This window comes from Schistocerca piceifrons, chromosome 9, assembly GCF_021461385.2.
Source record: "Schistocerca piceifrons isolate TAMUIC-IGC-003096 chromosome 9, iqSchPice1.1, whole genome shotgun sequence".
Classification (NCBI taxonomy): Eukaryota; Metazoa; Arthropoda; class Insecta; order Orthoptera; family Acrididae; genus Schistocerca; species Schistocerca piceifrons.
In genome coordinates this window covers 107,387,699-107,410,713 of record NC_060146.1, presented here as the reverse complement: position 1 = coordinate 107,410,713, position 23,015 = coordinate 107,387,699, and the positions used below count along the sequence as shown (strand labels likewise).

The window sequence follows — 23,015 nt, the reverse complement described above, 5'->3', positions numbered from 1 at the left end:
ACCTACACTGCGCACGTCCGTGCTCTTTTAGAGGATAGAGGATGGGACTGACGGAGTAAATCGGAAAAGTTCAAAGAAGGGCAACACGTTTTGTATTATCGCGAAATATGGGAGAGAGTGTCACAGAAATGATACAGGATTTGGGCTGGACATCATTAAAAGAAAGGTGTTTCTCGTTGCGACGGGAGGTTCTCACGAAATTCCAGTCACCAACTTTCTCCTTCGAATATAAAAATATTTTGTTGACACCGGCCTACATAGGGAGAGACGATCACCACGATAAAATAAGGGAAATAAGAGCTCGTACGGAGAGATATACCTGTTCGTTCTTTCCGCGTGCTATACGAGATAGAAATAATAGAGAATTGTGAAGGTGGTTCGATAAACACTATGCCAGGCACTTAAATGTGGTTTGCAGAGTATCCATGTAGATGTAGATGTTGGACATGACGGATGATTTGCCCACTTCGCTTAGATGATCAGGAACCTTCTCAACAGAACATCTGTCTTTCTTGAAGTTTTCTCGGCGGAAACAATATTTTTTCGTCGAACATCTGGGATGGTATTATTTCTTGTTACAGTATTTCGGCTGCCAGTAACTCGATTGTAGTTATGATGTTATCAACCAAAACATCGGTAGGAGAACAAATTTTTAAATTCGGACAATAATTATACAAAAAGCTGAAAACCAAATTTGTATTGCACCTGCAAGCCATTAAATAGCAACCTGCATCCTTTTTAGCTGTTCACAAATACATACAGCGTTCTAAGTATAGTGAAATACCTTGAACACATGCCCGAATGTCAATGTACCTATGCAGACGTACACACAAACGACTGATATTCAAATCATTCCAGTTGCAGTTTTCTGTGACTGGCTAAACAGTCACATGAGAGTATTACTGTTGTTGATGTTTAGTGTTGTTATCGATCCTGACAGGGAATATAATGGGCGCGAACGCCGTCAGACGTTGAGCAGTCACTGTGAATGGCACGGACATGTTGAGTACTAATATGAGACAGCGTTATCAGAACCGTACAGAGCTCGAAAGGAGCCCTCATTGTGAGTCTGTGCAGTATCCAGGTTTATCGATCTCAACACTTACAGATCTGCGAATGCCATCGAAGAACAAGTAAAGGGATCCCTGCAACGATCTGTGTCACGCAGCACCGTTGGTCGGAGACTGGCAGAAGAGAGCTACCCTCCCATGTGTAGGCAGCCATTAACATCACGACGCAAACGGCTGCGACTAGAGTGGTGCTGCGGCAGGAAGGCGTTAACCGCTGAAGAGTGGCCTCGCATTGTGTTCACCACGGGGGCAGCCTGTAAAAGTGTCTCATTTTCCGTGTTCTGCAGAAGTACAGCAGTGTCATCCCTGGCATCGCCTTGTGTGATAGCCATTGGTACAAACTCGGATCGCCGATGGTTGTGATTGAGGTCACCCTGAGGCCGTAGCAGTTCCTGATGGTAATGGTGCGTCCTCCTGTGTTACGTGTAGAGCTGCAAAACCACCTCAGACTATGACAATTAGCTGTAGATTACAGTAGTTTTCCTAGTAGCTTCGGTCCTCTAAGATACTAACTGCATTAGTTATACGTTAGGTATGTTACATATGATTGTGCGTTACCTAATTTTGGTAGCTTTCTTTATGTATGCGATTAGCGTCCCACTAGACTCCCCTAGAAACCGGAAGCGGTGAACCGACTAGAAACTGAGTGTGGATATACGACGCTAAGTCAATTACACTCCTGGAAATGGAAAAAAGAACACATTGACACCGGTGTGTCAGACCCACCATACTTGCTCCGGACACTGCGAGAGGGCTGTACAAGCAATGATCACACGCACGGCATAGCGGACACACCAGGAACCGCGGTGTTGGCCGTCGAATGGCGCTAGCTGCGCAGCATTTGTGCACCGCCGCCGTCAGTGGCAGCCAGTTTGCCGTGGTATACGGAGCTCCATCGCAGTCTTTAACACTGGTAGCATGCCGCGACAGCGTGGACGTGAACCGTATGTGCAGTTGACGGACTTTGAGCGAGGGCGTATAGTGGGCATGCGGGAGGCCGGGTGGACGTACCGCCGAATTGCTCAACACGTGGGGCGTGAGGTCTCCACAGTACATCGATGTTGTCGCCAGTGGTCGGCGGAAGGTGCACGTGCCCGTCGACCTGGGACCGGACCGCAGCGACGCACGGATGCACGCCAAGACCGTAGGATCCTACGCAGTGCCGTAGGGGACCGCACCGCCACTTCCCAGCAAATTAGGGACACTGTTGCTCCTGGGGTATCGGCGAGGACCATTCGCAACCGTCTCCATGAAGCTGGGCTACGGTCCCGCACACCGTTAGGCCGTCTTCCGCTAACGCCCCAACATCGTGCAGCCCGCCTCCAGTGGTGTCGCGACAGGCGTGAATGGAGGGACGAATGGAGACGTGTCGTCTTCAGCGATGAGAGTCGCTTCTGCCTTGGTGCCAATGATGGTCGTATGCGTGTTTGGCGCCGTGCAGGTGAGCGCCACAATCAGGACTGCATACGACCGAGGCACACAGGGCCAACACCCGGCATCATGGTGTGGGGAGCGATCTCCTACACTGGCCGTACACCACTGGTGATCGTCGAGGGGACACTGAATAGTGCACGGTACATCCAAACCGTCATCAAACCCATCGTTCTACCATTCCTAGACCGGCAAGGGAACTTGCTGTTCCAACAGGACAATGCACGTCCGCATGTATCCCGTGCCACCCAACGTGCTCTAGAAGGTGTAAGTCAACTACCCTGGCCAGCAAGATCTCCGGATCTGTCCCCCATTGAGCATGTTGGGGACTGGATGAAGCTTCGTCTCACGCGGTCTGCACGTCCAGCACGAACGCTGGTCCAACTGAGGCGCCAGGTGGAAATGGCATGGCAAGCCGTCCCACAGGACTACATCCAGCATCTCTACGATCGTCTCCATGGGAGAATAGCAGCCTGCATTGCTGCGAAAGGTGGATATACACTGTACTAGTGCCGACATTGTGCATGCTCTGTTGCCTGTGTCTATGTGCCTGTGGTTCTGTCAGTGTGATCATGTGATGTATCTGACCCCAGGAATGTGTCAATAAAGTTTCCCCTTCCTGGGACAATGAATTAACGGTGTTCTTATTTCAATTTCCAGGAGTGTATTATCCGCAAAGTAGTTATAAAATTTTATTGTAATCTAATAAGAAACTTACAAGAACATCATTTTTCGACATAGTCTCCTTGCGTTTCAACGCATTTGGTCCATCGTTGTACAAGCTTCCTGATACCCTCATAAAAGAAGGTTCTTGGTTGAGGTGAGAGCCAACAATGCACCGCTTCTCTCACTACTTTGTCCGAGGCAAACCAACGGCTCCTTAATGCCTGTTTGTGTGGACCAAACAAGTAATAGTCAAAAGCGGCAATATCAGGACTCTATGGAGGATGATCCAGTACTTCAAATTTAAATTTCTGGAGCGTTTCAGCATTGTGGGTAGCAGTATGCGGACGGGCATTGTCGTGCAGCAACACAACACCTTTTGACAGTAATCCTAGGCGTTTGCTTCGAATTGCTGGCTTTAGCCTGGAACTAAGCATCTCACTGTAACTTACACAATTATTGTTGTGCCCCTTTCCCCATAATGTTCCAGTACTGGACCTTGTGCGTCCAAAAAAACCGTAAGCATCAGTTTTACTGCCGACCGTTGGGTCTTGAACTTTTCCTGACACGTCGAATTTGGATGTTTACAATCCATATCTGCCGTTTACTCCCCAGCCTGTACTGATGGACCCATGTTTCGTCACCAGTAATGATCCTGTCTACGAAATTGTCCCTTTTGTTACCATAGCGATCCAAATGTTTTTAGCAGATGTCCAAGCGCGTTTGTATATGCAACTATGTGAGTTGTTTTGGGACCCATCTTGCACAAACTTTATGAAACCCAAGTCTGTTGTGGATCATTTCGTAGGCAGAACCGTGACTAATTTTCAGACGATGTGTCACTTCATCAATAGTCATTGGTCTGTCTAAGAGAATAATTTCACGTGAACGCTCAATGGTTTCTTGTGACGGTAAACGGTCGTCGGCTCTTTCACCGTGCGTAACACTTGTGCAAACATTTCGGATTTTTTCAATCCATTCGTAGACACTCCGTTGTGGCTAAACACTGTTCCCGTACTGTACCGAAAGTCTTCGATGAATGTCGGTCCCTGATGCGCCCTCCGACCACAAAAAACGGATCACTAAAAGTTGCTCCTCTTTGGTGCAAACAGACAGCGGAGCAGCCATGATTAACAGCACGGCACCAATAACGAAACTAACCCAGCAGCTTGAAAATTGCAAAGATATAACAACAAAGCATGCGTCATCAAAGTAAAACGACAGTACTACCAAAATAAACAAAAATATAACTAAATTGTGGATACTAATTGACTTACACTCGTATAAAGGGCCACGTAAGCTACGGAGCAATATTGTTCTCCTTAATTATCCTTCTGTCTATTAACGGAATTTTGAGCAAAACTGGAACTGTCAATGTTTATTTCAGATTTTACTCGAAAGTTATTGATTTGTAACGTGAAATGGAAGGATGTTCTACTAAAAAATAAACGATACCGGTTTTTCATATAGAGGTACAAACACAATTTCCACAACGCAAGATGAAATAAAAACACCGAAAAACCTAAATCTATCAAACATCGCTTGAAAACTGTATCGAATCTATATAAAACATGTTCCTTTTTTTTTGTCGTCTCGTTGTCACTGTAGGCTTGTAACATTGGAGGGAAGGAGAGGATGTTGTTTGGTGGCCAATATCTACTTTCTTTAACACGACTGCGCTCATTTATTAACAGGATTGGTTATTAACCAAAGCAAGAAGTTACTTATATGAAGCTAGTCCATGTGGTACAATCACTTCTGTAACAGTCCACATTAACCTCACTGTTGGTGAAGTACACGTCCCGCTATGCACACTCCACTGGTTACTGTGTGCTGCCTGAGAGTAAGAAGCTGATTGTGCCTGCGACTGTCTGCAAGTGACTGTGCTGCGACTGTGACTCAACTCGTTAACTCACTGGGTGACTGGCAGATTAAAACTGTGTGTCGGACCGAGACTCGAACTCGGGACCTTTGCCTTTCGCGGGCAAGTGCTCTGCCAACTGAGCTACCCAAGCACGACTCACGCCCCGTCCTCACAGCTTTACTTCTGCCAGTACCTCGTCTCCTACCTTCCAAACTTTGCAGAAGCTCTCCTGCGAACACCCAGGCTGTGGCTAAGCCATGTCTCCGCAATATCGTTTCTTTTCAGGAGTGCTAGTTCTGCAAGGTTCGCAAGAGAGCTTCTGTAAAGTTTGAAAGGTAGGAGACGAGGTACTGGCAGAAGTAAAGCTGTGAGGACGGGGCGTGAGGCGTGAGTCGTGCTTGGGTAGCTCAGTTGGCAGAATACTTGCCCGTGAAAGGCAAAGGTCCCGAGTTCGAGTCTCGGTCCAGCACACAGTTTTAATCTGTCAGAAAGTTTCATATGAGCGCACACTCCGCTGCAGAGTGAGAAATCTCCTTCTGGACTGGGTGACTGACTGACTGGCCCCTCTGGTCCGCGGCGGCGATGTAAATACTGGAGGCCGAGAGAGCGTTGGCGACCCGTTTCTTGCGAGTCTGTCTTTGGCCTCTATCGACCTTCTTGCAACCTCTTTGCCGTCTGATGTGCTGGCGACAGCTGACGCCAGCACATTTCTGTCATTCAGAAACAATTTCCACACTTATCAATAATAGCAGGAAACTATTGACATTGATCATGATGAAGAATGTTCTATTGAGTACAAAAAGAACAATAATAGTACAGATAGTTTCATGTTCTGCATGTATACTGTACTTGTATCAAAAGTAATTGCTTTGGCTATGCAAAAGCGCAGATGTTACGCAATAACCTAATTTTATTACATATAAAATGGCATTATTTTGTAAGGATACAAAGTACACAATGGACTAACAGTAACCAACGTGCCATTCTAAAAACGAGAAGTCGTCAACTCCCAGTTTCTCTCTCACACATTCATTTGTTTCTTTCCCTACTGATGCTGCCAGTACTACCTATAATCCTCTCATTTACTATGTTATATACCAAATGACCGAACCGTAGTTTTGGCAGGGCGAAACTCGAGTTATTTCTCAAGGGACAGTATCATATTGTCATTTTTCAAGAGGAAAATGCTCGTCCAGGTGTCCAACGTTTTTCTGTGAGATGTCAGCATGATGGTGAGGTATTCCCGTAGCCATCAGGGGCCTCATACTGCCAAGGTCTTTTTCGTAAAATGAACTCGACTGTGTAATCACTGAAGAAACATCACGTATTTTCTCGGCTCGTGAAGTTTAATTTCGTTTCGTCCTCCCTCTGCTCCAGCTAGAATGTTTGAGATGAACTGAATTAACCACCTTCTTCTGTGTATTCCTCTTCTATGCGTTAACGATATCTGCTGAAAGGCTGGAAAGTTCACCAAGATGCATGACCAGTCTTAAAATGTGACTCATTTAAAGGAATGGACGACTGGAAGACACACTAATATATATGAAATAGCGTAAATTGTGGTGTCACCGCCAGACACCACACTTGCTAGGTGGTAGCTTAAATCGGCCGCGGTCCATTTAGTACATGTCGGACCCGCGTGTCGCCACTGTGTAATCGCAGACCTAGCGCCACCACCAAGGCAGGTCTCGTGATACGAGAGAGCACTCGTCCCAGTTGTACGAGAACCTAGCTACCGCCCAGTTGTACGAGAACCTAGCTACCGACCAGAAGTACGAAGCCTTTCTCTCTCATTAGCCGAGAGACAGAATAGCCATCAGCTAAGTTAATGGCTACGAACTAGCAAGGCGCATTAGCCATACAGTGATTGAACTTAAAGTCTCCTGTGTATCGTCAAGATCGATGTACCACAAGGAATAAGTAAAGTTAAGTATTAAACCTGCTCCGTTCTTTTCTTCCTAACATTAATTACGTATCCTGTTCCAGTACTTCACGCCCGTCTGCGTTAGTCTAGAGTGCCTTTTCAGCCATCTCAACTTCACGGTGTCGGCCCAGCTACCGACACAACATAAATGATGGAGGCATTCGTAAAGGATTAATTTCACGTATTTTACCACAATTGTTGGTGGGGAGACTCATTTATCGCCGGCCGAAGTAGCCGAGCGGTTCTAGGCGCTACAGTCTGGAGCCGCGCGACCGCCACGGTCGCAGGTTCGAGTCCTGCCTCGGGCATGGATGTGTGTGATGTCCTTAGGTTAGTTAGGTTTAAGTAGTTCTAAGTTCTAGGGGACTGATGACCTCAGATGTTAAGTCCCATAGTGCTCAGAGCCATTTGAATCACTTGAACTCATTTATCTTCACACTGTCTTAATAGCTTTGAAAATAGTTGCGTTGTTGTGGTGCTGATTTTCGTTGATTTACTCTTTCGTTTGAGGTATATGGCCGCAATTAATTAAAACTTTGAATGAAGCGTTGGGAGACGGAAAGTCGAACAGAACGGAGTTCGGCTGTTTTTTTACTAAAGGACAACATGAAACATTTACATATGTGGCTGAATAGTAACGAAATAAAACAGATTTAGCCGCTGATATTTGAAAAACATTAATGAAGCGAGAATTATGTTTCGTTATCGCACTTTCACGAAATACTGAAATTTCATCGGTCGCTCGGTGCTTTGCCAGCAGCACAGCTTTCGCGTCCATTAAATTTTTTAATGGCCCCTCTTTGTCGCCGATCGAGCGCTGGCAGCGTTTCTAGCTAACGCGAATGTTGTTAATTCCAGGAGCGTAAGCGGTGCGTGAATTAGGCCCGCGTCCAGGGAAATTCAGTTTTGACACTGTGACGCTACAGACAGTCCTACACGCTCGGAGCACACATCCAGACGCATAGATGGTAAACACCACAACAGCAAACGCATCTATTTGCACAATAATTATATATACATGGTGGTCGATTTATCGTGACGGGGCCAAATATCTCACGAAATATGCATCAAACGAAAAAAACTACAAAGAAACTTGTCTAGCTTGAAGGCGGAAACCAGATGGCGCTATGGTTGGCCCACTAGATGGCGCTGCCATAGGTCAAAAGGATATCAACTACGTTTTTTTTAATAGGAACCCCCATTTTTATTACTCTTTCGTGTAGTACGGAAAGAAATATGAATGTTTTAGTTGGACCACTTTTTTCGCTTTCTGTTAGACGACGCTGTAATAGTCACAAACATATGGTTCCCAATTTTGGCGACGAACCGTTGGTAACCGGTAGGTTTTTTAAATTGAAATGCAGAACGTACAGGGTGTTTCAAAAATGACCGGTATATTTGAAACGGCAATAAAAACTAAACGAGCAGCGATAGAAATACACCGTTTGTTGCAATATGCTTGGGACAACAGTACATTTTCAGGCCGACAAACTTTCGAAATTACAGTAGTTACAATTTTCAACAACAGATGGCGCTGTGGTCTGGGAAACTCTATAGTACGATATTTTCCACATATCCACCATGCTTAGCAATAATATGGCGTAGTCTCTGAATGAAATTACCCGAAACCTTTGACAACGTGTCTGGCGGAATGGCTTCACATGCAGATGAGATGTACTGCTTCAGCTGTTCAATTGTTTCTGGATTCTGGCGGTACACCTGGTCTTTCAAGTGTCCCCACAGAAAGAAGTCACAGCGGTTCATGTCTGGCGAATAGGGAGGCCAATCCACGCCGCCTCCTGTATGTTTCGGATAGCCCAAAGCAATCACACGACCATCGAAATATTCATTCAGGAAATTAAAGACGTCGGCCGTGCGATGTGGCCGGGCACCATCTTGCATAAGCCACGAGGTGTTCGCAGTGTCGTCTAAGGCAGTTTGTACCGCCACAAATTCACGAAGAATGTCCAGATAGCGTGATGCAGTAATCGTTTCGGATCTGAAAAATGGGCCAATGATCCCTTTGGAAGAAATGGCGGCCCAGACCAGTACTTTTTGAGGATGCAGGGACGATGGGACTGCAACATGGGGCTTTTCGGTTCCCCATATGCGCCAGTTCTGTTTATTGACGGAGCCGTCCAGGTAAAAATAAGCCTCGTCAGTAAACCAAATGCTGCCCACATGCATATCGCCGTCATCAATCCTGTGCACTATATCGTTAGTGAATGTCTCTCATGCAGCAATGGTAGCGACGCTGAGAGGTTGCCGCGTTTGAATTTTGTATGGATAGAGGTGTAAACTCTGGCGCATGAGACGATACGTGGACGTTGGCGTCATTTGGACCGCAGCTGCAACACGGCGAAGGGAAACCCGAGGCCGCTGTTGGATCACCTGCTGCACTAGCTGCGCGTTGCCCTCTGTGGTTGACGTTCCCAGTCGCCCTACCTTTCCAGCACGATCATCCATCACGTTCCCAGTCCGTTGAAATTTTTCAAACAGATCCTTTATTGTATCGCTTTTCGGTCCTTTTGTTACATTAAACCTCCGCTGAAAACTTCGTCTTGTTGCAACAACACTTGTTTCTAGGCGGTGGAATTCCAACACCAGACAAATCCTCTGTTCTAAGGAATAAACCATGTTGTCTACAGCACACTTGCACGTTGTGAACAGCACACGCTTACAGCAGAAAGACGACGTACAGAATGGCGCACCCACAGACTGCGTTGTCTTCTATATCTTTCACATCACTTGCAGCGCCTTCTGTTGTTGAAAATTGTAACTACTGTAATTTCGAAAGTTTGTCGGCCTGAAAATGTACTGTTGTCCCAAGCATATTGCAACAAACGGTGTATTTCTATCGCTGCTCGTTTAGTTTTTATTGCCGTTTCAAATATACCGGTCATTTTTGAAACACCCTGTAGGTACGTTTGAACATTTTATTTCGGTTGTTCCAATGTGATACATGTACCTTTGTGAACTTATGATTTCTGAGAACGCATGCTGTTACAGCGTGATTGCCTGTAAATACCACATTAATGCAATATATGCTCAAAATGATGTCCGTCAACCTCAATGCATTTGGCAATACGTGTAACGACATTCCTCTCAACAGCGAGTAGTTCACCTTCCGTAATGTTCGCACATGCATTGACAATGCGCTGTCGCATGTTGTCAGGTGTTGTCGGTGGATGACGATAGCAAATATCCTTCAACTTTCCCCACGGAAAGAAATCCGAGGACGTCAGACCCGGTGAACGTGCGGGACATGGTACGGTGCTTCGACAACCAATCCAACTGTCATGAAATATGCTATTCAACACCGTACATCCATCATGTCGGAAGTACATCGCTATTCTGTCATGCAGTGAAAGATCTTGTAGTAACATCGGTAGAACAAAATGGTTCAAATGGCCCTGAGCACTATGGGACTTAACTGCTGTGGTCATCAGTCCCCAATAACTACTTAAACCTAACTAAACTAAGGACATCACACACATCCATGCCCGAGGCAGGATTCGAACCTGCGACCTTATCGGTCGCGTGATTCCAAACTGTAGCGCCTAGAACCGCTCGGCCACTACGGCCAGCTCGGTAGAACATTACGTAGGAAATCAGTATCCATTGCACCATTTAGATTGCCATCGATAAAATGGGGGCCAATTATCCTTCCTCCCATAACGCCGCACCATAGATTAACCTGCCAAGGTCGCTGATGTTCCACTTGTCGCAGCCATCGTGGATTTTCCGTTGCCCAATAGTGCATATTATGCCGGTCTACGTTACCGCTGTTGGTGAATGATCCTTCGTCGCTAAATAGAACAAGTGCGAAAAATCTGTCATCGTGCCGTAATTTCTCTTGGGCCCAATGGCAGAAATGTACACGACGTTCAAAATCGTCGCCATGAAATTCCTGGTGCATAGAAACATGGTAAGAGTGCAATCGATGTTGATGTAGCATTCTCAACACCGACGTTTTTGAGATTCCCGATTCTCGCGCAATTTGTCTGCTACTGATGTGCGGATTAGCCGCGACAACAGCTAAAACACCTTCTTGGGCATCATAATTTGTTGCAGGTCGTGGTTAACGTTTCACATGTGGCTGAACACTTCCTGTTTCCTTAAATAACGTAACTACCCGGCGAACGCTCCGGACACTTGGATTATGCCGTCCAGGATACCAAGCAGCATACATAGCTCAAGGCCGTTGGGCATTTTGATCACAACAGCCTTACATCAAAACGATATCGATCTTTTCCGCAATTGGTAAACGGTCCATTTTAACGCGGGTAATGTATGACGAAGCAGATACCGTCCGCACTGGCGGAATGTTACGTGATACCACGTACTTACGCGTTTGCGAATATTACAGCGCCATCTATCTCAAAGCGAAAAATGTGATCAACTAAAACATTCATATTTCCTTACGTACTACACGAATATGTAATTAAAAATGGGGGTTCCTATTTTCAAAAAACGCAAGTGAGCTATGGCAGCGCCATCTAGCGGGCCAACCATAGCGCCATCTGGTTTCCTCCTTCAGGCTAGACGAGTTTCGTTCTTTTTAGTTTTTCTCGTTTGATGCTTATTTCGTGAGATATTTGGTCCGGTCACTAACAATGGACCGCCCTATATACTCACACAGTGAACTGCCCAAAACCTGCATCTTAAATACTGCGGAAATAGACTGTAATACTGCTGTGTGATTTTCACACAATGTATTGGTAGACAGGGACTCTATTCTTAGCCAATAAAAAGATTGTAATAATACTTAAAAGTGTATTTTTTGCTTAAATATACACTTTTTCCAAAGGGACAATGCCTGTTGATGTTAAAAAAATAAAAGTAGGATAAATTAAAATGTCAGTGGTGTTCGTTGCAGGACACTAGTGGGAGTAATTTAGGAGATGTCTATATTGAACAGATCCCACACCGACATTTGTACGACAGCTGTAGTAACACACGTTAAAGAACAAAGTAACTTCGTGGACTAGTTACGTGGATTCTGACTAGTAATGAGACAATTGCCCATCATAGGTGTCGTTCAAAATGACTATGGCAGCGGCAATACACTCTTCTGGTCTGGTTTGGAACGACTATGGCACACGTGCTAAAATTTCAGTGGAGGTCCCGAGCAGGCTGGAGTAAGAAGTCGTAGCATATCATCTAGTGTGGTTGGTATGTCCTTGTAGACAGTGTGTTTCAGCTTTCCCCACAGACAACAGTCTACAGGATTCAAATCTGTGGAACGGGTCGGCCAAGGTACAGTTCCTCTGCGTCTAATCCAGCTATTCAGATTCGTGGACACATGCTGCAGTACTTCATGCGCTGTGCACTGAGCAGTCATCATGTTGGTACCACGGGTTTCTTCTAGTCTACTGAAACACGTCTTCTAGCATTTGTGGAAGACGGTCTCTTAGGAGTCGTGGACACTTCTGCGCGATCGGTTTTCTGTCTATGTTTAGACCCCATGGACGCTGATGTTCCGCTGACAAGCCAACACTGGTTGTCAAGAGACCAATAGTCCATCTTTCGGCGGTTTACCTGGCCACGATTGGAATATGTGGCATCATAACTCAACAAGGCACATGATACATTTGGGGTACCCTGTCTTAATGCCTGTGCGTAGAAGTTAACACGATTCTCATAAACTTTTCCCTGCAGCTCTTGATGAAGAGACATGTGATTGGAATGGAACCTATGTCGATGGGGAATGCCACTTCCTCGTACGACTGCGCGGAAGCTAACGTGCGGATGAACTGCAATACATCGAGCACCATCAAAATGCACACATCAGAAGATGTGAGCACTAGTTCATCTGCGCTAGTGTGAAACACATCTCTTCTATTTAGCAAGAGCTCAGAGCTTTTCAGGTATGCGTTTTAGAGCCAATGTTTGCTAGATTTTTTTCTTGTTTTCATCCATAATACCTCCTGGCAGAAGGACAAAAACAAAGAGATTACAGCAGAAGAGCTGTGTTTCATTGTGTTGAAGATGAACAAGTCCTTAAATCTCTTAAGCTATGCACTTTACAGCCTTTATTTACAAGAACTGTTTTAGTATATATATATATATATATATATATATATATATATATATATATATATATATATGTATATATGTTGTTGTGGTCTTCAGTCTTGAGACAGGTTTGATGCAGCTCTCCATGCTACTCTATCCTGTGCAAGCTTCTTCATCTCCCAGTACCTACTGCAAGTTACATCCTTCTGAATCTGCTTAGTGTATTCAGCTCCTGGTCTCCCTCTACGATTTTTACCCTCCACGCTGCCCTCCAATACTAAATTGGTGATCCCTTGATGCCTCAGAACACGTCCTACCGACCGATCCCTTCTTCTAGGCAAGTTGTGCCACAAATTTCTCTTCTCCCCAATCCTATTCAATACCTCCTCATTCGTTATGTGATCTACCCATCATCAGCATTCTTCTGTAGCACCACATTTCGGAAGCTTCTATTCTCTTCTTGTCGAAACTCTTTATCGTCCATGTTTTACTTCCATACATGGCTACACTCCATGCAAATACTTTCAGAAAAGACTTCCTGACACTTAAATCTATACTCGATGATAACATATTTCTCTTCTTCAGAAACGCTTTCCTAGACAATGCTAGTCTACATTTTATATCCTCTCTACTTCGACCATCATTAGTTATTTTGCTCCCCAAATAGCAAAACTCCTTTACTACTTTAAGTGTCTCATATCCTAATCTAATACCCTCAACATCACCCGACTTAATTCGACTACATTCCATTATCCTCGTTTTGCTTTTCTTGATGTTCATCTTATATCCGCCTTTCAAGACACTATCCATTCCGTTCAACTGCTCTTCCAAGTCCTTTGCTGTATCTGACAGAATTACAATGTCTTCGGTGAATCTCAAAGTTTTTATTTCTTCTCCATGGATTTTAATATCTACTCCGAATTTTTCTTTTGTTTCCCTTACTGCTTGCTCAATATACAGATTGAATAACATTGGGGAGAGGCTAAAACCCTGTCTCACTCCCTTCCCAACCACTGATGCCCCTTCATGCCCCTCGACTCTTACAACTGCCATCCGGTTTCTGTACAACTTGTAAATAGCTTTTCACCCCCTGTATTTTACCCTTGCCACCTTTAGAATTTGAAAGAGAGTATTCCAGTCAACATTGTCGAAAGCTTTCTTTAAGTCTACAAATACTAGAAACGTAGGTTTGCCTTTCCTTAATATTTCTTCTAAGGTGAGTCGTAAGGTCAGTTTTGCCTCACGTGTTCCAATATTTCTGCGGAATCCAAATTGATCTTCCCCGTGGTCGGCTTCTACTAGTTTTTCCATTCGTCTGTAAAGAATTAGCATTAGTATTTTGCAGCCTTGACTTATTAAACTGATAGTTCGGTAATTTTCACATCTGTCAACACCTGCTTTCTTTAGTATTGGAATTATTATATTCTTGTCTGAGGGTATTTCGCTTATTTCATACATGTTGCTCACCAGATGGTAGAGTTTTGTCAGGACTGTCTCTCCCAAGGCCGTCAGTAGTTCTAATGGAATGTTGCCTACTCCCGGGGCCTTGTTTCGACTCAGGTCTTTCAGTGCTCTGTCAAAGTCTTTACGCAGTATAATATCTCCTTTTTCATCTTCATCCACATCCTCTTCCATTTCCATAGTATTGTCCTCGAGTACATCGCCCTTGTATAGACCCTCTATATACTCGTTCCACCCTTCTGCTCTCCCTTCTTTACTTAGAACTGGGTTTCCATCTCAGCTCTTGATATTCATACAAGTGGTCTCTTTTCTCCAAAGGTCTCTTTAATTTTCCTGTAGGCAGTATCTACCTTACCCCTAGTGAGATAAGCCTCTATACCCTTACATTTGTCCTCTAGCCATCCATATATATATATATATATATATATATATATATATATATATATATATATATATATATATATATCCAAATAGATGGATTAGACACAGAGGTCCTGTTTTAGTGTGAATTTGTTTGTAAAGCATATATTCTGGTTCAGGTTGAAAATCTGCACATAGGTATACCTGCATTCATCGTTAGCATTGGCAAGGAAGACAACACTAACTGACCCATTCTTATGGAAAAAAAACCTTGAAATGTCCCCTTAGAAAAATTGTACAAGACTGTGTTTAAACTGACACACAATTTTTTTGGCGCAACGCAGTCTAACTTTCAAAAATCCCTACAAAAGAATGGCCCTGACTAACATTAACCTATACGTTTCACAAATCACTTACCTCACAAAAAATCTTCGTTACTCGAACTACTGCAATACAGCGAGCGCCACTACTGCCAGCTTTCAGGATTCAAACTACTGAAGGCACTAACTACTGATAGGCATAGTTAGCAAATGAAAGATTTTGATAGAGAACAAACAATGTATTTACCTTAATAGTGTTCAAAAGTCATAATATATATAGCAGTTCATGACATCCATTCTTACAAATGTAGTGTTTCTGATGGACACACGTCCAGATCATCCGCTCTCAAAAATCCGCCATCTCACTTCCCCACATCCACCACTGCTGGCGGCTCACCTTCAACTGCGCAAGGCTACGCGCTGTTAACATCCAGCTGCCCAACACTACAATGGTAGACAACAATGCAAACTAGCCACAGACTGCACACAGCACAGCCAGCGATTTTCATACAGTGCGCAACGTGGCGTTACCAATATAAAAACCTGAACAGCCTAAACCTAAACAGCCTACTTACAACCTGATTGCCATAAGCAAGTAACAACCAGTCTACTTGGAGGGCATTTACGAATTTTACAAAGAGGACATAATGCTCAGTGTCAAAATATGCGCTATGCACGTAATCTGAAGCAGTAGCAAACCTTTTCACTAAATAATCATTACTCTTGATGGAATTAGGCTGTACATTATGGCTGGGCTTATCAATTGCAAAGCTAACAATACCTTTACACAGACTCATCCTGAACACGATGGACACAAGAAAAGCAGACGAATATATCGCTAAACAAACTACCACAAGTTCGACACTTTTACTCAAGTATGCTCACATATCAAAACGTTCAAGAGTAAGAGCTAACTGCTACACTCGAAGCGCTACGGCGGGACTAAGGACTAAACACGTCCAACTCTTGTCACTGCTCAATTGCAACTGAGGACTCAGCTCTGGAAAGGAACTACATGTAGCAGAGTTTGCGTGGAAATAATTTTCTTTCTTGTAATTATACTCGCCCTGTATATCTACCAAACGCTATCAAGACCCTTGCGAAGGAAAGGGCCATCTTATGCAAATAGCATCGGTAGTCTACGATGAACAAGTAGGAACCACGGGGGGCCATGTATTGTGAACCTCTTAGTGTGATTCGGTGGTCAAAGGACGTACATGGCAGCCTCTGCCAGTAGCAACCAGTGACCACAGAGGCCATCGTGTGTACGCCTGTACTGCTGTCGGTCTGCATTGTCCCTGGACACAGGCGGCGACCGCCATTGTAGGAGCAGCACTAGCGCCGTCTCGCGGACGGATCCAGCAAACAGTCGGATCCAGAGGCGCTCCATTGTCCGGCGGCAGAGGGAGCAGCTAATAGCCTGTGCGCGAGGGGCGCCGATATCTAAATGGGATCTCCATCGCCTCTGCTGCACTCCGCGCGAGCTCTCTCTCCCCAGCCGCTCTGTTTCCAGGGAATCCCCGATACCATCGGCACGCTAGGCCCCGGTTGGTCCGGACACGCCTCTGCCTCGGCGTTAGCGAGCTAATTGGATTTCTGACGGCACACGCGTGTCAACACTTAACTGCCACACGGTGAAAGGACTGCCTGTGTTTTAAGGGAAAAAAAGAGGCTTAAACGGAAACCTGTTACGTGCGTCATTCACAGAAAGCGAGCTAACTGAGATAAAAATGTATATAAACTCTGTAGATTTACATTCGCGGAAGATAGCTTTTCTCTACAGATTCTTTCATTCGTCTACCAGCAGGTCACACATTAATAGAAAGGTGCTGACCCATTTTTCTTTAAATTTTTCAATGAAATCGTCTATATCGTTTGACCGACGACTCCACACAGTGCTGAGTGCACAACGACCATATGATAAATAAAATTAGAAGTAATGCCAGCATTGGCCGTAATTTTTATGATTTATTAACAGCAAAATCTTCCTGGCGGATTAAAACTGTGTGCCCGACCGAGACTCGAACTCGGGACCTTTGCCTTTCGCGGGCAAGTGCTCTACCAACTGAGCTACCGAAGCACGACTCACGCCCGGTACTCACAGCTTTACTTCTGCAAGTACCTCGTCTCATACCTTCCAAACTTTACAGAAGCTCTCCCTTTCAGGAGTGCTAGTTCTGCAAGTTTCGCAGGAGAGCTTCTGTAAAGTTTGGAAGGTATGAGACGAGGTACTTGCAGAAGTAAAGCTGTGAGTACCGGGCGTGAGCCGTGCTTCGGTAGCTCAGTTGGTAGAGCACTTGCCCGCGAAAGGCAAAGATCCCGAGTTCGAGTCTCAGTCGGGCACACAGTTTTAATCTGCCAGGAAGTTTCATATCAGCGCACACTCCGCTGCAGAGCGAAAATCTCATTCTGGGAACAGCAAAATCGATTTTCTATCACATAATGATCATCTTCAGTGCTGTTATTGTGATAGTTTCATAGCTTCTGTTACTTCTGATAACTAGACACCAGTGCCTACGAGCTTCAATTTGTACGCTAAAGCACTGAAGATGATCATTATGTGATCTAAAATCGATTGTGCTGTGAATAAATCATCCAAATTACGGCCAATGCTGGCCTTCCTTCTGATTTTATGTATATCGTTTCCTACTTCTCATTCTTTCGGTTTTAACCCAAGTTGCCACGGCGTGAAAAATGCACTACTAAAGGCTTGTGCATAGTAACTGTAGTGAAAGACAAACCTACCTTTATGGGATTTGCAAACTTAGAGAATCCTTTTGACAATAATGACTGGACTACAGTCTTTGAAAGTCTGACGGTAGCAGGGGTAAAATACAGCAAGCCAAAGCTATTCACAACTAAAACAGAAACGAAATGGCAGATGTAAAAGTGGAGGGGCATGGAAAGGAAGCTGTGGTTGAGATGGGAGTGGGTAAGGGCTGTAGACTACACCTATTTTATTCAATTTTCATATCAACAAAGCGCTAAAGGAAACCAAAGAAAAATTTTGTGAAGGCATTAAAATTGAGGGAGAAGATATAAAAACTTTGGGATTTGCTAATGACATTGTAATCCTTTCAGAGACAGCATAGGCTCGGAAGAGCAGGTGAACAGAATTCACAGTGTCTTGAAAGGAGGTTATAATACGAAAATTAACAAAAGCAAAGGAAGGGAATCTTAATAAATTCAGATTAAAGCAGTTGATGCTGAGGGAAAAAAACGAGACGCCAGAATTAGCAGATCAGTTTCGCCACTTGGGCAGTAAAACAATTGACGATGGCGGAAGTGGAGGCTATATAAAATATAGGCTGGCAGTCTTGATTTACGCTTTTACGGTAATCCTCGGGTGAATTACCCGTAGCTGGCCAGAGTGGCCGAGCGGTTCTAGGCGCTGCTGCCTGGAACCGCGCGACCGCTGCGGTCGCAGGTTCGAATCCTGCCTCGGGCATGGATGTGTGTGATGTCCTTAGGTTTAAGTAGTTCTAAGCTCTAGGGGAGTGATGACCTCAGAATTTAAGTCCCACAGTGCTCAGAGCCATGTGAAGCATTTTTTTTAATAACCCGTAAATACTACAAACAACACAGTATTAGGGATTCGCGTTATCCACCCTAAGGGTCTTAGATACTACAAATACACTACTGGCCATTAAAATTGCTACGCCAAGAAGAAAAGCAGATGGTAAACGGGTATACATTGGACAAATATATGATACTGGAACTGATGTGTGATTACATTTTCACGCAATTTGGGGGCATAGATCCTCAGAAATCAGTACCCAGAACAACCAACTCTGGCCGTAATAACGGCCCTGATACGCATGCGCATTGAGTCAAACACAGTTTGAATGGCGTGTACAGGTACACCCTGCCCATGCAGCTTCAACATGATATCACAGTTCATCAAGAGTAGTGACTGGCGTATTGCGACGAGCCAGTTGCTCGGCCACCATCGACCAGAGGTTTTCAATTGGTGAGAGATCTGGAGAATGTGCTGGCCAGGGCAGCAGTCGAACATTTTCTATATCCAGGAAGGCCCGTACATGACATGCAACATGCGGTCGTCCATTTTTTTTGGTCATCAGTCTACTGACTGGTTTGATGCGGCCCGCCACGAATTCCTTTCCTGTGCTAACCTCTTCATCTCAGAGCAGCACTTGCAACCTACGTCCTCAATTATTTGCTTGACGTATTCCAGTCTTCCTCTACAGTTTTTGCCCTCTACAGCTCCCTCTAGTACCATGGAAGTCATTCCCTCACGTCTTAGCAGATGTCCTATCATCCTGTCCCTTCTCCTTATCAGTGTTTTCCACATATTCCTTTCCTCTCCGATTCTGAGTAGAACATCCTCATTCCTTACCTTATCAGTCCACCTAATTTTCAACATTCGTTTATAGCACCACATCTCAAATGCTTCGATTCTCTTCTGCTCCGGTTTTCCCACAATCCATGTTTCACTACCATACAATGCTGTACTCCAGACGTACCTCCTCAAAAATTTCTTCCTCAAATTAAGGCCGGTATTTGATATTAGTAGACTTCTCTTGGCCAGAAATGCCTTTTTTGCCATAGCGAGTCTGCTTTTGATGTCCTCCTTGCTCCGTCCGTCATTGGTTATTTTACTGCCTAGGTAGCAGAATTCATTGACTTCGTGACCATCAATCCAGATGTTAAGTTTCTCGCTGTTCTCATTTCTACCACTTCTCATTACCTTCGTCTTTCTCCGAATTACTCTCAATACATACTGTGTACTCATTAGACTGTCCATTCCGTTCAGCAGATCATTTAATTCTTCTTCACTCTCACTCAGGATAGCAATGTCATCAGCGAATCGTATCATTGATATCCTTTCAGCTTGTATTTTAATTCCACTCCTGAACCTTTCTTTTATTTCCATCATTGCTTCCTCGATGTACAGATTGAAGAGTAGGGGCGAAAGGCTACAGCCTTGTCTTACACCCTTCTTAATACGAGCACTTCGTTCTTGATCATCCACTCTTATTATTCCCTCTTGGTTGTTGTACATATTGTATATGACCCGTCTCTCCCTATAGCTTACCCCTACTTTTTTCAGAATCTCGAACAGCTTCCACCATTTTATATTGTCGAACGCTTTTTCCAGGTCGACAAATCCTATGAAAGTGTCTTGACTTTTCTTTAGCCTTGCTTCCATTATTAACCGTAACGTCAGAATTGCCTCTCTCGTCCCTTTACTTTTCCTAAAGCCAAACTGATCGTCACCTAGCGCATTCTCAATTTTCTTTTCCATTCTTCTGTATATTATTCTTGTAAGCAGCTTCGATGCATGAGCTGCTAAGCTGATTGTGCGATAACTCTCGCACTTGTCAGCTCTTGCCGTCATCGGATCTCGACCAACGCGAGCAGCAATGTCGGGATACGATAAACTGCAATCGCGATAGACTACAATCCGATCTTTATCAAAGTCGGAAACGTGATGGTACGCATTTCTCCTCCTTACACGAGGCATCACAACAACGTTTCACCAGGCAACGTCGGTCAACTGCTGTTTGTGTATGAGAAATCGGCTGGAAACTTTCCTCATGTCAGCACGTTGTAGGTGTCGCTACCGACGCCAACCTTACGTGAATGCTCTGAAAAGCTAATCATTTGCATATCACAGCGTCTTCTTCCCGTCGGTTAAAGTTTGCGTCTGTAGCACGTCATCTTCGTGGTGTAGTAATTTTAATGGCCAGTAGTGTATTTAAGTGCTTTTCCGAAAGTCAGATGGTATATCGCCAGACTCATATATTCCACACACCAACGAAAATAGTCGTTTTGTTGCCACTTCCCCCAATGATTTTAGAAATTCTGATGGAATGTCATCTATCCTTTCTGCCTTATTTGACCGTATGTCCTCCAAAGATCTTTTAAATTCCGATTCTAATACTGGATCCCCTATCTCTTCTAAATCGACTCCTGTTTCTTCTTCTATCACATCAGACAAATCTTCACCCTCACAGAGGCTTTCAATGTATTCTTTCCACCTATCTGCTCTTTCCTCTGCATTTAACAGTGGAATTCTATAGCGTTAGAGAACTTCAAACGTATCTCGTCACTCCTTAGTACTTCCGTATCCCACTTCTTTGCGTATTGATTCTTCCTGACTAATGTCTTGAATTCAGCCTACTCTTCATCACTACTATATTGTGATCTGAGTCTATATCTGCTCCTGGGTACGCCTTACAATCCAGTATCTGATTTCGGAATCTCTGTCTGACCATGATGTAGTCTAATTGAAATCTTCCCGTATCTCCCGGTCTTTTCCAAGTATACCACCTCCTCTTGTGATTCTTGAACAGGGTATTCGCTATTACTAGCTGAAACTTGTTACAGAACTCAATTAGTCTTTCTCCTCTTTCATTCCTTGTCCCAAGCCCAGATTGTCCTGTAACCTTTTCTTCTACTCCTTCCCCTACAACTGCATTACAGTCGCCCATGACTATTAGATTTTCATCCCCCTTTAAATACTGCATTACCCTGTCAATATCCTCATACACTTTCTCTATCTGTTCATCTTCAGCTTGCGACGTCGGCATGCATACCTGAACTATCGTTGTCGGTGTTGGTCTCCTGTCGATTCTGATTAGAACAACCCGGTCACTGAGCTGTTCACAGTAACACTCCTATTCATTGCGAATCCTACACCTGTTATACCATTTTCTGCTGCTGTTGATATTACCCGATACTCATCTGACCAGAAATCCTTGTCTTTCTTCCACCTCACTTCACTGACCCCTACTATATCTGGATTGAGCCTTTGCATTTCCCTTTTCAGATTTTCTAGTTTCCCAACCACGTTCAAGCTTCTGACATTCCACGCCCCGAGTCGTAGAACGTTATCCTTTCGTTGATTAATCAATGTTTTTCTCATGGTAACCTCCCCCTTGGCAGTCCCCTCCCGGATATCCGAATGGGGAACTATTCCGGACTCTTTTGCCAATGGAGAGATCATCATGACACATCTTCAAATACAGGCCACATGTCCTGTGGATACACGTTACATGTCTTTAATGCAGTGGTTTCCATTGCCTTCTGAATCCTCATGTCGTTGATCATTGCTGATTCTTCCGCCTTTAGGGGCAATTTCACACCCCTAGGGCAAGAGTGTGCCCTGAACCTCTATCCGCTCCTCCGCCCTCTTTGTCAAGGCCGTTGGCAGAATGAGGCTGACTTCTTATGCCGGAAGTCTTCGGCCGCCAATGCTGATTATTTATCAAAATTTAGTCAGTGGCGGGGATCGAACCCGGGACCGAAGACGTTTTGATTATGAATCAAAGACGCTACCCCTAAACCACGGGTACATCGGTCGTGCATAATCCTCCAGAAATTTAGGGTTTCGCAGGGATCGAAGGGTAGAGCCACGGGTCGTAACACATCTGCAATCTAACGTTCACTGTTGAAAGTGCCGTCAATGCGAAAAAGAGGTGACCGAGACGTGTAACCAACGGCACCCCATACCATCACGCCGGGTGATACGCCAGTACGGCGATGACGAATACACGCTTCCAATGTCCGTTCACCGCGATGTCGCCAAACACGGGTGCGCCATCATGATGCTGTAAACAGAACCTGGATTCATCCGGAAAATGACGTTTTGCCATTCGTGCAACCAGGTTCGTCGATGAGTACCCCATCGCAGGCGCTACTGTCTGTGATGCAGCGTCAAGGGTAACAGCAGCCATGGTCTCCGAGATGATATTCCATGCTGCTGCAAACGTCGTCGAACTGTTCGTGAAGGTGGTTGTGGTCTGCCAAACGTCCCTATCTGTTGAATCGGGGATCGAGACGTGGCTGCACGATCCGTTACAGCCATGCGAATAAGATGCGTGTCATCTCGACTGCTAGTGATACGAGGCAGTTGGGATCCAGCACGGCGTTCCGTATTA

General features: G+C 44.7%; 1 non-coding gene across 1 annotated transcript; it reads right to left on the bottom strand.

The window, feature by feature from the left end:
* Positions 1–17,117: 17,117 nt before the first annotated feature.
* Positions 17,118–17,192, bottom strand: Trnas-cga. The gene has a single exon. It is a non-coding gene; the product is annotated as a tRNA-Ser (tRNA).
* Between the last annotated feature and the right edge of the window lie 5,823 nt (positions 17,193–23,015).